General features: G+C 41.2%; 1 protein-coding gene and 1 long non-coding RNA gene across 3 annotated transcripts in view; one reads left to right on the forward strand and one right to left on the reverse strand.

Annotated features, from left to right (window-relative positions):
- Window positions 1-4,728, reverse strand: part of LYPD6 (LY6/PLAUR domain containing 6) — a 141,824-nt gene extending 137,096 nt beyond the window's left edge. Inside the window, exon 1 of one of the 2 annotated variants that reach the window (XM_066232837.1) lies at window positions 4,601-4,728. The gene's annotated coding sequence lies outside the window, so the exon portion shown is untranslated. Of the gene's footprint in view, window positions 1-2,725; window positions 2,805-4,600 lie in introns of those variants that run through there. The other variant, XM_066232839.1, reaches the window with a different exon arrangement.
- Window positions 4,729-5,058: 330 nt separating this feature from the next.
- LOC136338633 (uncharacterized) overlaps window positions 5,059-17,576 on the forward strand; it is a 40,109-nt gene continuing 27,591 nt past the window's right edge. The window contains exon 1 of the long non-coding RNA XR_010731989.1: window positions 5,059-5,524. This is a non-coding gene — a long non-coding RNA (uncharacterized lncRNA). The remainder of the gene's footprint in view (window positions 5,525-17,576) is intronic.

The raw sequence follows: 17,576 nt of genomic DNA on the forward strand, positions 1-17,576 counted from the left end.
GCTGTAATCTCTGTTTGCTTTGAAGACTGATCTCCCAATTGTCCACAGAGACGTGGATCTGGTTTGATGGTTGGATCCAGGGTCCTCCCTGAAACCCTTCCTGATGAGATCCCCCCCAAGGATGCCAGCCAATGCCCTAGATAGCCATCACTTATACATTAAGTTTCTTCAACACACTTGGGTGACGGCCATCTAGTCTTGGTGATTTAGCTGCATCTAGTCTGTTGATTAGGTTTGGAATATTCTGAGCACTCACCATTTCCTGATATATTACCTCCAATGTGTTTATTGCTTGAGAATGTCTAGGTGTAAAACTATTATTCAGCAAAATCAGAAGCACAGAATTCATTTACACTGTATATTCTTCTTATATCGGAGTATATGTTTGGTAAGATATAAGCCAAGTGCTTCTACAATTCTCATTTCACAGTATTTAAGAGTCTTTCATTATATATATAGTCTTGGAAATCCATTGCAAGGATTTTTTCCAATTTATTTTTGTTATCTCATTTTTAGTGTACCTGGGATCTCTCACCCTTTATGGGCTCAATTTAATAACCTGACTCTTCAAATGTTCCTTTTCCACTTCATGTATCTAAGTAAGCATTCTTTATTTTTCTTTTCTTCTTTTTCTATGTGTTTTCAAAGAGCTTGAATACAAGACCTTTATTTTTCATAAGTTCCCATAAGAAAATTCATATACTCCCCACATTCTTATGGGTAATTTAAGTATTCTTTCCATTTCTTCCCCTGACATGTCTGCATTTGAATTCTCTTTTAGAGAACTGATATGTACTTCATGTCTTTCTTTGAAGTTCCTTCCACCATTAGAATATGGAATGGCATGGAATGGAATGGAATGGCATGGAATCGCATGGAATGGAATGGAATGGAAAGGAAATATCTGTCACTCATCAGTATATAGTCCAATTTGTTGTGCATCTGCTAGGCACCCAGCGAACATTTCCTGAATGTTCTATTTCCTAAATGCAAGATACCAAAAGTTAACACTCATCAAGCATCTACCAGGTGTCTGTCATGTTCCATGCTACGCACTTAACATACATCATGTTATTGTTATTAACTCGCAGGCACTAGACTGTAACCTTCATTGGCAAGGAATCTGTCTGTGTAACCCTAGCACCTTGAGCAATGCTGTCATACAGTAGATGCTCATTAAATGTTGCTACATGAATAAATTGAAAATCTGTATAAGTTAGGTGCCATTATTATTCATGCTTTACATATAAGGAAACTACAGCAAAGAAAGGTACAACCACTTTCTTAAGTCCCATGGTTAGTATATGTGAAGCCAGGACTTGAACCCAAAGTCCATATACTTAACAATGATTTACTACTAGTAAACTCAATACCTACCGATATTAATGTACACAAAATAATTCTATTCATCCTAGTAAATAGTATGCAATGTCAAAAACAAATATTGTGAGCAATGATCTTCCAAGAAAATATTTTAAAATGAGTTTTTAATTAATACATTACACTCTCCCCTTCTGCACTTTCACTTTTCTCAGTTTCAGTAACCCACGGTCAACCACAGTTTGAAAATATTAAATGAAAATTTTCATAAATAAATAATTCATAAGTTTTAAATTGCATACTATCCTGAAGCATGATGAAATCCCTCACAGTCCTGCTCTGTCCTGCCTAGGACATGAATCATCCCTTTGTCCAGCATATCAACATCGTATACATTCCCTGCCTATTAATCACTTAGTAGTTCTCTCGATTATCAGATTGATTGACTGCCTTGATATTACAGTATCTGTAATCATGTACCCTTATTTTATGTAATAATGACTCCAAAGCCATTCATATTATTTTTACTATAGCATATTGTTATAATTGCTCTATTTTATTACTGTTGTACATCTTTTGCTATGCTTTATTTAGAAATTAAACTTTATCGTATATATGACATATATATATATATGAAAAAAACATAGTCTATAGAGTTTGGTACTGCCCATGGTTTCAGACATCCACTGGGTCTTGGAACATGCACGCTGCAGATAAGAAGGGTACTACTGTAATCAGATAGGCTCCTACTAGCAATGCAAGTAAAAACATGATTTCTCTTTAATCAATGTCTTCTGTTGCATTTATACACTAGGTAATGAGGATTTCAGAACTTTTGATAAGTAGGTGTTTTGTTTTTCCTAGAAGAATTCTGGATTTAAGTAATCTGTTTTTTCAACTCTATTTAAAATAAGAGTAGCACTAATAAAATAAGCACTTATTGGAGTTTCATTATAATTGTCTATAGAGTTTATGAATAATTTGCTTATAATGTAGAAGACTTACATGTCTCTCAAACATCTCTGCCAATATTAGTCACCTGATTTCCTGAAATATTACCATTAGTACATCATTCTTTAGTGTTTTGATTCCTTGTATATTTAACAACTAATTAGTAAAAATAATATACCCCTTTGAAAAGGGTAGTTCTTTAAAACCGTCATTAGCATTCTTCTAAAATCTTAGCCCACACCTTGGTGGGAACTAAGTGATATTTAGCAGGGAGCAAAAGCCTTTTGCAAATGACACATAATGGTCCCAAAGCCATGAGTTGAATAGTAAAAAAAAGGTGCAAAAATTAGAAATAGAAAGATATCAAAGATATGCCCCAGCATAAAGGAAGGGAGGGAGGGTGGGAGGGAGCGAAGAGCAAGGGAGGGAAGAAATTGGGGGGGGGGGACTTAACTGGAACTTTGCTATTCCGCTTGGAAAAATCACTTAATGTCTGAGAGCCTCGGTTGCTCCACCTGTAAAATGGGGGTGATAAAAACATGACTTCCTCGCAGTCATTTTAACAGCAGATCTCAATATGCCATGTAATTTGTACGGCATAAAGCAATATATTGTATGGTGTTTTACGTGGCACTATTTGCTTGTAATCAGCCCCTTTATGCATTCTGTCATATAAACATTCAAAGACTGTCAATAGTTTCAAGATATAGACCATGAATCATAGCTATCTTTTTTGTCTGGAAGCATTTCTGATATTTTTAACCCAAGGAACCAATTCACAAATTTAACAGCCTTTGTGTGCCTACACGCTCAGGATGCTTACTGTGCGCTCTATGTACCAGAGTTCTGTAAAACCTCTGTTTAAACAAGGAAGCCTCTTTAGGTCCTGTCTCACTCTGATGCTTTGGTCAAGGTGGAAACTAAAATTGAAAACAGATAGATGTTTTACATTTAAATGAGTTTAACATAAATGGACATTAAGCCATTTCATGGACGACTGCACAAATATCTTTTGCAAACTTGGTACACGTGAGCACAGACACAGTAACCATTAATGTCTTCTAGAGAAATAAGCTGCAGATCCAAAATTTTAAGCTGCTACCTCGAGTTCTCTCACTCAAAAGAAAATGTAATGGCTTTAAGGAAATTGCTCTAATAATATCATGGCTTCTGCAATGGCTAGCCAGAGGAGAGCAGAACCCAGTGTGTGTCACCATAAGTCAATTTAACAATAAATAGCTTCCCCCTGGAGAATCTAAACTCCCTAGCCTCCCACAAAGAAAATTGAATTTTGGAGGTCACACCTTGGGTAGGTTACCAAAGGGAGAAGCTTAACATTCTTTTTGTCATATGCTCTGGGAGGTCAGTGCTATTCTGCCAAAAAGTCATTACCAAAAATCTGCTTCCCTTCCCCCCAAACCCTCATCAAAAAAATTATAACAAGTCTTGTAGTCCTCGAGGAAATGAAAAATGATTGTGATACTTAAGATGCCAAGCCGGATATAATCATGTCAAACATCAAGTTTTGGATCCCGCGGGGAGAAGCAGGGTCAATACTGAGGAGCTGAGGGTGGGGAGAGAAGGAGAACTGTTAAGATTGTGGTGGGGGTCCGAGCGAAGTCAGAAACACCAACAGAGAGCTTTAGGCTAAAACTGACTTTTAGCCAAATATAAATCAACCCAACTGCTGTTACCGAAGAGAAAACCAAGTCGCCAAGTCAAACCAGGCAAAGCCCAGGCTCAGTGGGTGGAAGGCCCCTTGCCGAGCCGCTCGGGTGGGTGGTCGGGGGGGCATGGAGAGTCCTCGCAAGGGCTGGAGGCGCCCCAGCACACTGCACCTGGGCAGAGGCTACGGGTGGGCGCAGGCAGGCCACGGCCGCCCCCCACCCCCGCCCGCCCCGCAGCAACATGTGGGGCGCTGCATTCGCCGCCCGAGAACTCCCTCTGGCTAGAGTTCCCGGTAGACGAACGCTCGGCCCTGGGAAGGTGCTGAATTACTCTTGGGAAAGACTCCTCCAGCGGTGGACTTGGCTGCCCCTGACATTTCCATCCCACCTCGCGGCGCGCCAGCACTACACACACGCACACACACGCCCTCTGGACCTGCCCAGGCTGCACGCAGCGCCGGCTGCCCGCTCCGAGGCAAAGCACCGGAGCGGGATGCAGAGGCGAAGAGCCCGGCTCCTCGGCCCCGGGGAGCTGTCTCAGCAGTGGGTAGCTCCAGGGACTAAGCCCACTCCCCGCTTGGCCCCGGCTCCGCATTAGTTCGGGCCGCTGGCACCACCCCCGTGTCCTTTTGTGCTCTCCCGGGAAGCCCGCCTCTACTTACCCGGGCTGCGTGCGGATTCCAGCCGCCAGCGGCAGCCTGCCGCCCCATCCCACGAACACTGCGGCGCCCCCAGAGTGTGCAATGCGGAGTCCCGCCAGCGCGCGGCCGGGGCCGCGGGGGGAGGGAGGAGGAAAGAGGGAGGGAGAAGGAGAGAGGGAGGGAGCACGCGGTGGGGAGAGGCGAGGGGCGGCGAGGGGAGCGCGCCACTCCCACTCGCGCCGGGCACTCGCCGCCGCCTGCGGCCGCCGCGGGCCGTTCCGACCTCACCGGGCGCGGGTCCAATCAGCGCGCGGGGGCAGGCGAGCCCTCTGCGGGGCACGCTCAGGGCAGGCGTGCCGCCCCGACTCCCAAAGTGTCAGCCTGGGCGCCAAGTCCGGGAACTCCGGCCGGCTGGAGCGACGGCCCGGCCCCCGCGGGGCGCCCGCCTGTGCCCGGGCTGGCCGGGTGAGTGAGCCGAGGCCGGCGAGCGGGACCGGGAGGTCAGAGACCTGCCCGTGCAGCCCGTTCCCAGGGAGCGTCCAAAGCGAACAGTGTTTGCTCAGGTGGCAGCGGTTCCTTCCTGCGAGCGAGCCCTGCGCCACCCGCCTCCCGGGGCTCTCAGCAGGGTGGTGGAAAGTCAGACGGGGGAAATGGCCCCTGCCAAACCGGCTTCCCGACACCCCGGGCCGCGCGGAACCCGTGAACTTTAGAATCCGAGCAGAATAGCAAGTGGAGCCCCGGCGCCAGGTCAGACCTCGCCCGCTTGGCGTTTGCAGTAGCGGACTTCGGCTGCGGGGCGAATGATGCACGGGGAAGCCGGTCTGCAACGCAGGTCTTCGCGAGCAAGTGGGAACTCGGCTGTGGGTTTTGGTGGACGTAATTTTCCCACCCTCTGCCACACCATTTCCCCCAGTAAAGCTTCTCCTCCTCCCAGCCTCTCATGAGGTATTGATTTTTCTCTTGTTTTAAATCTTGTTTGGCTCTCCTGCACTTTTCAATCCAGAGGGCTAGAGTGGAAGCGGAGCCCGGCCCCTAACTTCCTCCTCTCCGAGCCCCGCCGAGGGCTGGCGGGGACGGGGTGACTAGGGACTGTCTGGAGGAAGGACTCCGTAGGGCCACCTGGGAGCGGGAGCTGGCGACCCGGAGCGGGGGAGCGACCCACCTCTCCAGGCACCTGGCTGCAGAGCTGCCTTCGTGAGGACAGCCCGCCCCAGTGGCTACATTTATCCTTCTTGGAAACCCCTCAGACTCCTCCTTGGACTTTGTATTCTTTGAATCTCCTGCCCCTACACCCTCTGAACGTAAATATATCTTTCTTTTTTTTTTTTTTTCTTTTTTAAACTCCCTTCCCGTTCTCTCTGTTTGAAAGGACCTCGGATTACGTATTTTTTGGTTAAGAGCTTCTGGACCTCAGAAAGTTTTTCTCTTAGTGTATGTGCGCAGGTTTACATAAGCTCCGGGTTCAAGTGGGCAAGAATAACCAGCCCTCCTTTAGAGCTCTGGACACGCGAGGTGTCATGCGGAGCTGCCTCCCTGCGGGGTTAAATGAATTGAACATGAATTATCCAAACTGAACCTGGAACTCTCAGTGACTCTGAGTTAGAATATGGTACTCATGAGGGCATGTCCTGGGTGTCATCGCTGCCACTTACTTAGTTTCCAGGGAAGATAAGATTCACCTGATTCCTTTTTAATTGAATCAGCTCATAGTTTAGTAAAAACTTAATATTTGGGTTCAAAATGAAGTTCAATATATTACTGAAGTTTATGAGACTCAGTTCCTTGTGGAGATAGAATCCTTAGTATCTCTTTTTTAAAATGTATTTTTAAAAAGTGATAGAAAGATAAGCACTCAACATGTCGGCAGGGGTTTCTCTGGTGGTGGGATAATAGGTGATTTTTTTTTTTTTAGTTTTCTTCTTCATATTTTATTATATTTTCTCAAGAATATGTAACACTTATTATCCAGGAAAATTGTGTAAAACATCTTCATTCCAAACACAGTACTCTTTAGGCATCCATCAGAAGAGCTAAAATATTAAATCTTCCTTCTACTTCACCTTTTGGATCTCATCAGTCACCAAACCCCTTGCATTCTGTCTTCGAAGGTAGCTTTCTGGTCGGCTCCTCCTCAGCCTCCTCTGAGGCTCACACAGCTTCATCATTCCTTAGCAGCTTTCAGCACCTGCCTTAGCTGTTCCATCTCTTCCACCACAATGCTGCCCTTTCTCCTTAAGAATGACAAAGGTCACTTAATGTCACTTAAAAGCTTAAAGTCTTTCAGTTCCCCCAATTCCGTGGCTATGAAGTTCAAACCTGGTACCTGGTTGGCACGGCCTTTCCTTCCCTGCCGGACCTCAGCCTTCCATGTCTGCCTCATCTCCTGCCTTCACACTTCCCTACACAGGATGATTCTGCCCCCTGCAACCTTTTGTCCTTTGCACACATATTATGTGACTTCACATGCCTACCGCTAAGACTGTAGAGTACTGGGATGCTGCCCTTCTCTCCTTTACCAGCCCCACCCCCACCGGCAATTCCTATCTCTGCTGAAGCCTCACTTAAAATACCACCATTTTTTTTTATAAAGCCTTCAAAACTGACAGGGCCAGAATTAGCAACTCCTCCTCTTTCTGTACTCCAATAGCAAGCACTTTATTTATTCAGTGACTATTAATCCAACTCCTATTATGTGTCAGTCACAATGAAGAAAACATGTATCATATTTATACTCCTGGAGCACACCATGGGAGAGACAAACGTTAAGTCACACAAATAAATAATTGTAAACTGAGATTAGTGTGATGAAACCACTACATATGCGAAAAGAAGCATAGTTTACTTTGAACATATGCCAACCATAGCGTTTACCATATTATATCATAATCTGTTTACTTTGTCCAAATTTCTATATCCTGTCATATTTATCTGTGTACTCCCATCTAGAACACTGTGCCTGGTTCATAGAAGGTGCTCAATAAATTTTTTAAATAAATAAATAGGTGAATAACTGAATGGGTATTTGAAATACTCATGAAGCATTTAATTTTATGTATTGACATGCTACTGTTGTACAAAACCTAAAACGCTTTATTTCTATGTTTTCACAATTAGTATCAGTAGAACTTTATCATAGTACCAATTTGGTTCTGCTGGCATAAATTATCTAATTTATTCTTGTTTTTCCAAAATGTCTAATTTGTTCCTAAATGTCACATTTAGGAAATATAGCTAATGTACTGTTTGTAAATACTCTATTGTTCTTGGGAGGAATTTACTCTTTTGAATATTTTTTTAACATATAAAAAATTCAATTTTAAGATACAAAGCACAAGCCTTAAAAGAATATATAAATGGACTTTATCAAAACTAAAAATATTTGCTCTGCAAATGAAACTGTTGAGCAAATCAAAAGACAAACATAGACTGGTGTAAAATATTTGCAAATCATATACCTGACACAGGACTTGTGGCCAGTATATATAAAGAACTCTCAAAACTCAACAATAAGAAAACAACCAAAATTTTTCAATGAGCAAAAGATACGAACATTTTACCAAAAAAAGAAAGATAAACAGATGACAAATAGCACATAAAAAATGCTCATCATCATTAGTAATTAATGAAATGCTGATTAAACCACAGTGAGATACTACTATACACTTAATAGAATGGCTAAAAAAATGACAACACCAAATGCTGATGAGAATGCTGAGCAATCGGAACTCTCATAAATTGCTGGTAGGAATGCAAAATGGAACAGCCACTATAAAAATCATTTCACAGCTTCTATAAAGTCCAATATAATACTTAACAATATGACCCAATATTTATAGCAAATTTATAGCTAAAATCTTGAAACAACCCCAAAATCCCTCTACTGGGGAATAAATAAACTACTCAAAGATAAAAGAAGCTGTTGATACAAACATTATGTATGTGAACACATTATGTTAAGTGACAGGAAATAGACTCAAAAAGCTAAATGCATGCAAGATAAAAGAACTTAAGATTTTTCAAGATGATGGAGCTATAGTCTGAGGTCTGGATGATCTATATTTACATGAGGCAATTGTTTAAACCCTTGTTATTTCAAGTTCCTGTCACACATAGCTAAACCTCATATAACAAATTCATGAATTAATCAATTAGTGAAAATTTGATTAACTGTAGTCTTTATGAAAGAAGAAACTATCTTATTCACTGACATATTGCCAGTGCCTCGCACAATGCAGTACAGAGTGGGTACTCAATAAATATTAGTTAAATGAATAAACAGATAAGAATGAAGATAAAGTTGGGATTTTATAGAAATGTAACAAAATTTTCCATTCAGGTAAGTGCTTTCCCCCTTCAAAGTAGCTACTTTGGCACATTACATTTTCATTCCAGTGATGCTGTTCTTACTTCAAAATATATCCTTTCCCCTCTTTGCTTATTAAAATATTGCCCTTTAAGTAAAATTGGTTTCCTTAAGTAAATTATTCACTTTCTCTCGATAAGCAAACAATAAATTTAACGTCTTAACATTTTACTCATTTATCAGCATATCAAGTTGTATTTAATTTATCTTCTTTTCCTCTATCACAAATACCAGAAATTTATATAATATGTGCATGGTAAAAATGAAAATCCAGATTTTATGCAAAGCCTAAGAGATTTTGGCTCAAAAGACCATCATATTTCCAGACGTATCACTTAAAGTAATTTTCATTTATTGGACACTCATGGTTGACATTAAGTTCTTGAAATATCATTAAAATACTTCTGCTCTAACTAGTTTGCACAATCAAGTGACTTTTAAAAAATCATTTACAGCTAAGCTGCTGTTATGGAATTTATTATAAGGACTCAATCTTCTCTACCAGTTTTTCTACTAGGAAACAGTAATCCTGGCTACCAGGAGAGACTCCCTCAGTTTTTTGTTTGTTTCTTTGTTTTTTTGTTTGTAGGGACAGACAGACTGGAAGGAAGAGAGATGAGAAGCATCAATTCTTCGTTGTGGCACCTTAGTTGTTCATTGATTGCTTTCTCATACATGCCTTGATGGGGTGGGAGGGTGGCTAAGCTGATGGGGGGGGTCTGCAGCAGACCTAGTGACCCCTTGCTCAAGCCAGCGACCTTGGGCTCAAGCTGGTGACTTCGGGGTTTCAAACCTGGATCCTCCATGTCCCAGTCGACACCCTATCCACTGCGCCACCACCTAGTCAGGCAAGACTCCCTCAGTTTTATTAAGACATTAATTAGCTTTGTACCTTGTTTCTATCAGGAAGCATTTTTTTGCATTAACTCAGATACTATGCTATATAGAATTGACATAGTAATTCTTCACATAAATAAGGCTCTCTCTCCCAGTGACCATTTGACAGTTAAAATATTAGAAATAAAAAGAAGTCAATGGAGATGGGCAGATATATGTAACCTAAATAGTATATTGTAAAAAAGTGAATCCAAAAGTTTTTAAAGTTTTGTTACCTTCTATTACTGTACCTGCACTAGTCAAGTACTGGTTGAATTTTTCCTCTGACCTCACTTCTGCACTTGGCCACAAAATGTGAAATACGTAAGATTTTAGGAGGTAGGATTTCCATCAGCTTCTTCCCTCATCCCCATTTTGATGCCTATAATTTCACAATCAGAACAAATCTCTTCAGCCAGATTGCAAAAAGGGTTTATCTGGAACTGAGTGTTAATGTGAACCATGGTAATACTGCCTAGAACAGTGCTGACAAGAATCATGAGGCTAATCTGATGGATCGATTAGCAAACTTTAGTGAAGGAGAGCAATTATGATTTCAAGTTTAGACATGTGGTGGTTGTAGAGCATCCAGATAAGGTTACCCAGTGAGTGGTTGGCTGTGTGGATCTAAAGCTCAATAGAGATCTAAATTTTTCAGATTTAAGTATAAATGTTATACTTTCACCACCTTCCCTCCACCTGTGCCCATAGCAGACATTGTGAACCAATCATGTGCTTGTTTCTTCTGAGCCCTAACTTGTCCTCAGCACTTAAATTCACGTCTCCTCATAGCTACCAACCAACAGATAGTTGTTGAAAGAAAAGATGAAAACAATTTTATCACAAATTGTTAGACTAATCCAGGTTTAGTACTCTGTAGTCTGGTACAACAGGACACAGCTAAGGAAGGTTTTATGCTAACAAGGATGTTATTCAAGTGACTGGCTATGTTGTCTAGGTTGGGTAAAGAATCAAAAAAGAAAGATCAACTTCAAAATGAACTTTTTTCCTTATCAATCCCCAAAACTGAAACCAACCTAATTCCCTGTCTTTGTGCTTACCAATTCTGGTACCAGGCATGCTTTTCTGTTCCTATGTTAAATATCGCCGAGAGCAAACAAAAGTAGCCTAGCTCTTTGCTCCAAGGAATACCAGCTCCTGGAAAATAAGACTGTGAGCCTATTAAGCTGCTTGCATTCAAAACTAACTTCTCATCAAGTGAGTACTTCAAGACTCTCACTTTGCCATGCCTTCCAGGAGCATTATGTCATAAACTCTGCCCATTTCAGCTAGTCCCTGCTTTTCAAGACTTGCCTTGAAATCTCAGCCCAGACTCTAAAAACCTCAGAAATTCCGCGGAAATAAGTGAAAGGAACCCAGATAAGAACAGGGGATATTTACTCAAAGCTTGCTGTAGCAAGGGAGCTACCCACCATCAGTTGCACTTGGCAGAGACTAAGCATAGGCAGAGGAATGATAAAGCTAAAATAATATATAAATATAATTATATATAAGAAGGAAGTTCTTAGATATGCTCTGATTGTAAGTTGTCCTGGAGAAACTGGAAGTGGGCTAAGTAGAAGCAAGGCATCCTGTGAGATTGGTCTGAGGAGCATCTTTGTCTTTGTCTGGTCCAGAGTTGTGAGGGTGAGGCAAAATTAAAAGAGCTGTCAGTCACTGACCAGTCCTGACCATCTTGAGCCAACTGATACTAGAGATTGTGATTTGGCTTCCTGGGCTAGTTAATGCAAAGGTGGTAGAGCAGCAGGTTCTATCTTTACATATAGGCTGACCATTGTCCATTTTCATGTTCAGTATGTCATACCCTTCCTTAATTTTTCAATTTTGAATCTCTAATAAGATTCTGTCCAGGAGGCATTGTCTGTATTACTGTAGAGCTAATACATTTAGCTTTGCTTGATGGACAGGTTTTTCTGGTGGTCTTTTGAAGTGTCAGTGGTGAATAGTCCATATCAAGTACTACATGCTGGATGTTGTCATAACTATCTGTCTTCGCCTTTTACCCAGTGAGAAATCACTTTCAACAACAAAACAGGATTTTCAAATAAAATTGTACAATACTTCAGCAACACAACTCTGCTCAGTGTCCTCTGTGCAGGGTCTGGCTGTCCTACCTGGAGAGACCCTTGACTGTCATCAGCTCCTGGAGCTCACCTGCCAGGACCCCAGCAGTCAGTCCTTCCTCTTCAGTGGAAGGCATAAATCACAGTATTGCAATTCTAACACAAAGCACCCCTTTGCCCACATTCTCCATCTCTGATAGATTGGGAAAATGATAGATTGACACTGTAAAGGCACATAGAAGAATCGAATATGGAAGTGTGAAAGTTCCCTTAAGAACAGCTTTGAGTTTTGCTGACAGAGCAAATTCATTCATTTATTAAATACCTGTTGAACAAAAGGAACATACTAGAAGCTTGAAAGACGATGGTGTACAAAACAAAAAAAAACATAGCTAATGCCATGTCTCATTGAGCTTTCAGTCTATGAGGGACAAAGTCATTGATCAAATAATCTAACAAATAAATATGGAATATGAGAGTGTTAACAGGAGAATTTGGGAGGTCTCAGAAGGTAAGCTTGAGGCATTAAACAGCAAATTCACTTTATAATATGCCCATGCAGGTTTTCATAACAAGATATTTAAAAACATTGAAAAATATTAGATCTCTGCTTCCAACTAAGATGGAACAAAAGGGACTGAATTTACTTTCACACTGGAAAAAGCCAAAAAATGGACAATAACTGTATGAAACAATAATGTTCAAGATACTGAACATCAGACAACAGAGGACAATGATCCTTAAGGGTCAGGAAACATTACCCACAGCATGTTTACTATTTCCCAGGTTCCCCACTCCTAGAGATGGGAGTTAAAACTATGGAAAGAAGGAAGACTAGAATGGACTCTGAGGTAATTAATTAGCAGTTAAGGTATTGATATAAACTCATTTTTAAGTTTAGATATATGAATATATATATATGTGTATGGTTGTATGTTTGATTTTCTATATATCTATAGATACAGATATTCATATCAGTATTGTAGACTTTTCTCTTGAGTTCTGTTCACTGAGGGCCTGGAAGCAACTGCATCCAAGTACAGTGCGTACAACTAGCTGCAGGTGTTGGGTTTCTAAATTACATCCTGCACAAAAGTGCCCAGGGCTCCTTAGAAAAATAATCGATTCCTGGGCTGGGGCCAGGAAAAGACAGGATGAGCTTGGAACATTGTTTTGTGATAGAAGTACAGAAAGGCTGAAAGAATAAGAGGGACATATCAAAAGGACATAGGAACCAGCTTAAAGGGGCAGCCACTGGCCCAATTAGGGACAATTTGAATATTAAAATAAATAGTAAAAGCAAAAGATAATAACCAGTTGAATAAAATAGGAATACATAATAAATAATAATATATAATGTATATAATTATATGTAAATAATAAATAAAAAGAAGTCTTAGGTCAAGCCTCCAACTCTCCCACCTTGAATTTGGGAAAGTAATTTAACCTCTCTGAACTTTAATTTCTTCCCTTATAAAATAGTGCTAAAAACAGTGCTTACACCAGAGGGTGGTTTTAAGGATTAAATGAGATAATAGATGTGAGAAGTGCTTTGGTACCAAATCACCTAAATGGACATTTATATGTTATTCTAAAGACTTGTATGCAATAACAGTATAGCAGTGTACTATGAATGGTGAGGTGAGTGTTGCTGCTATTGTACTTCACCGTAGCTCTGGAGAGAGGGGCCTTAGAGTGTGTGTGTGCATGTGTGTGTGTACCTGTGCGTGTGTGTGTGGTATGGGATTGGGAATATCATATTCCAAAAGCAACAATCATAATGGAGAAGTGATGGTGGTGGCTATGAAAGCTAAGAGTTAAAGCAAATTAAGAAAATGCTCATTCAGTAATTAACATGCAAGAGTTTTATAAGCCACATGCTTATAAAATTACTGCTCATTCAGTAATTAACATGCTAATTTTATAAGCCACATTTCCAACCTACCTTATGGTACTCTAGGAGAGTAAGCTAAATCATCCTAAAGAGATGGCATGGACCCTTTTCCTGCAAAGGCCAAAGTAAATAGATGTGAAGTATGTCATCTTCCAAGTAACAACTTCTGTCACCTTTCTCTCCTTCCAATCAATTAAAAAGGATGGCCTCTGTCCTGTACGTAATATCAATTTCTTTTGACAGTAAGAAACATGAAGAAAATGTACAAGCAAGATCCTTTTACTTATAACCCCTACACTAACATTGTATTTTAAGTTTTAAAAGAGAAAGTAGAGGAGGAAAAACTACATAAAGTCTTCACATAAAGATTCCCAAATGGAAAAAAATATATAGTTGTTTCTATTCCCCAAAAGAATAACAATATGAGCTCCCTATGCTTCATGTAAAGAGGGGTGGGCCACACTGTAGGCTTCAGTGTTTGATGTGCCCCTCAAAAGTACACAGGTGGCCCCCGGGACTGGGAAATGCTCATGAAATGCCCAGCACTCCTCACTGTAAGGCAGGGCACCTTCTCCCTCCATGTCCTCTGAATCATGTATCCCAGCAATCTCCTTGGTTTCACTGAGGAGTTCACTTCTTCCCCATCTTGCTTCTACGCTACCATTCAAATACATTTTCCGTCTTTGCAATAAACCTTCTACTTCAACTGCACGGAGCTTCATAAGGTTTGATGAAATGAAGAAAATGTTTGTTGCCAGCTTTTTATGGGGACCTGGCAAGTGCTATTGCTACCCTGTGGAAGAGTCTGTAGAAGTGAGGGGCTAGACTCTATTTTCCAGGAAGTACGCACCAGGAAGGGTAACATTTGAGGATTTTGCAAGTTGGAGAGGGTGAAGAGAGGGTCTCTGAGACAGATGACAAAAGACTGGCCTCGCTGTGATTGATGTCAGCTTTCCTTGTGCCACTGCCAAATCTCTAAGGATCCCAGGTGTGACAGGTCATCTCATCCCTGCTAACTTTGATGACAACCAGGGATCTTAGTTCAAAGGTCTTAGTTCATGAGTTTCTATATTGCTTGATGACAGCCAGATGTGTCTCTAGCTGTCAGTATGGGTGGGTGTGGGGTTGTCCCTCTAGCCTCGTCTCATCTGGAGCCTCTACAATGTATATCTTTGTTGAGGGAGAGTATGGATAGGACCACTACATAACTAGGAACCCCCAGATAGTTGTGTATAAAATTCTATACTAAAGGTAGCTCACTGGTGAATTAGCATAGGAAGTTGAAAATTTTACTTAATCAGTCCCTGGTTCTGCATATGGAAGTATTCTGAGACTTGGCCTTATGAATGACAGTAGCAGCGCTAACACCATTCTGTCCAATAAAGACCTTTAGGAGAAGGAGTCTCAATTCATAAAATCCTTGCTGTACCCAGCTAACTTGAAAGCCATGGCTTCTGAAGGTAGCTCACGAAGCTCTCTTTGGTTCAGGCATTGCAGGTTCCCTCTAAAGTGTAATTCTCAAAAGATTAAAAAATGACACTGACCCCTGGCTGGTTGTCTCAGTGGATAGAGCCTCGGCCTGCATGTGCATGTCCTCAGTTTGATTCCTGGTCAGGCACACAGGAAAAGTAACCATCTGCTTCTCTTCCCCACCCCCTCTCCTTTCTCTCCCTCATGCCCTCCCGCAGCCAGTAACTCAACTGGTTCAAGCATTGGCCGAGCACTAAGGATAGCTTGGTTGGTCTGAGTGTAGGCCTCAGGCACTAAAAAAACTCAGTTGATTGAGCATCAGCCCTAGACAGGTAGATCCCAGTGGGGGTACATGCAGGAATCTGTGCCACTAGTTCCCCTCTTCTCACTTAAAAAAATGATTTTGATACAAAAATAAAACGAATATGTGTCAAATATCTTATTGAAATTAGTAGTTAATAAGGAAGAAATAAGTTAGTAAAAGTAACCCAAAAACATTTGAGAAGTGAGAGAGTGTGCATGCTTAATTGCACAATTTAATAAAGCAATACAATAAAATAGCTGACATAAAACTGGTTCATAAACCATAAACTATAAATTAAGGGTTATCTTTTTCACTAGACAGAAATTATTCATATTTCTATCAGGCAAAAATCCCTAAGTGAACATGAGGCCTTTAACCAATAGTAAACACTAAGCGCAACTAAGTACATGTCCTCAGATCATCTTGGGTAGCCCTGCGTGGCTCTGAAAGGATGTGCTGCCAACCTTCTCTCCTCGTTCCCAGTTGTAGGTACTTTTTGTGACACTTCTTAGTGCAAGGAGAAGTGCAGCAGTCCCCTGAGTGATGGGGCATGGGGGTTGACGCCGTCCAGTCTCCCTGCTGGACAAAGCAGAGCGGCGGCTGGCTTCGCAGGCGAAGTCCCTGCAGCTCACCAAGGTGTGCTTACCTGTTCTCAGAAATAGTGCGTGCTCAGAATCAGAGTTCAGACCAACTTCTACCTAAATCCAAGGGGCAGGTAGAAGCTGAGAAACTCGTGATTGAATGTGTTTTAAAAATTGTAATTTTGGAGGAATGTACAGAAAAACAAATTGAAATTGTACTTACTTCATCAATTTACCTAAGTCACCCACAGGATTAAATAAATTACTTTTAGAAACCCAAATGAAAGCTGTAATAAACTTGAAATAAAGCAACTTAAAGAAAAGAAGGAAAATAATTCACATTCCAAGGAGATACTAAAAAATATTAAAGTGGCAGATGGATGAAGAAAACCATGACAAGGCCTAGAAAAATCCAGAAACTAAACATAAATCCCTGGAAAAATGTCAAGTTAACTATGCTATCTTAAAAAGCTCTTCAAATAAATCATTGTACAGGGACCCAAGCCTAGGGGCAGAGGCCAATGGAGGAAAGCAGCAGATATTAGATATTCCAGGTTCTTATGAGATCACTCTATTTTTTCTGAGTATTTTTCACGGTGACTCCTAGTCTTCTCACTTTTTTCCTTGCAATACTTGCAAAAATAAATTGGAAACAGAGCAGGGCAAAGCAGTGGCAGCTCGTCTCTGCTCCTCTTGGCATCACCAGGGGCAGATGGAAGAATGGCAACTGGAATCATCTGGAGGTCTGCTCGCTCCCATGTCCACCCAGTGGCTGCCCTCTAGGACCTCAGTTGGGTCTGTAACACCTACACCTGGCAGGCTGCTCGGCTTCCTCACAGCGTGGTGGCTGACTATCAACCTATCAACTGTGAGCATCCCGACAGAGCCAGGTGGAAGCCCTTGGTGACTATTGCCTTTGTGACTGAGCTTCCGGAGTCATGCCGCAATAACTGTTGCCAAAATTTACTTCCTCCAGGTGTGTCACTAGATTCCACTATTTGATCAGGGAAGTGTCAAGAATCTGAGAACCTGTTTTAAAACCACAACAATGATGCCTTGAATGCCTTAAATCTTTTTTCATTCATTATATTATGTTTCTTAACAGTGGTGGCAGATGTGAGACCTCATTTGGGACACTCAGGTTTTTCAGTTTGGAGAAATTTGGTTGATTTGAAAATTTCCCATAGTCCATTTGTTATGTTACTTCTTTGCAGTGTGCTTATTAGATTTTGGACCTTCTAAATCTATGCCCTAAGTTTCATATCTCTCCTTTCCTACTCTCAATCTCTCTCTTTGTTCTAGTTTCAGAGAAATATTTTCAACTTTTATCTTCCAACCTTTTTATCATATTTTTAAAATTTCTGCCAATGTATATTTCATTTTGAAGAACTCTTTTTAGTCCTCTGTTCTGATTTTATGGTAGCC

The sequence above is a fragment of the Saccopteryx bilineata genome, chromosome 5 (genome assembly GCF_036850765.1).
Source record: "Saccopteryx bilineata isolate mSacBil1 chromosome 5, mSacBil1_pri_phased_curated, whole genome shotgun sequence".
NCBI lineage: Eukaryota > Metazoa > Chordata > Mammalia > Chiroptera > Emballonuridae > Saccopteryx > Saccopteryx bilineata.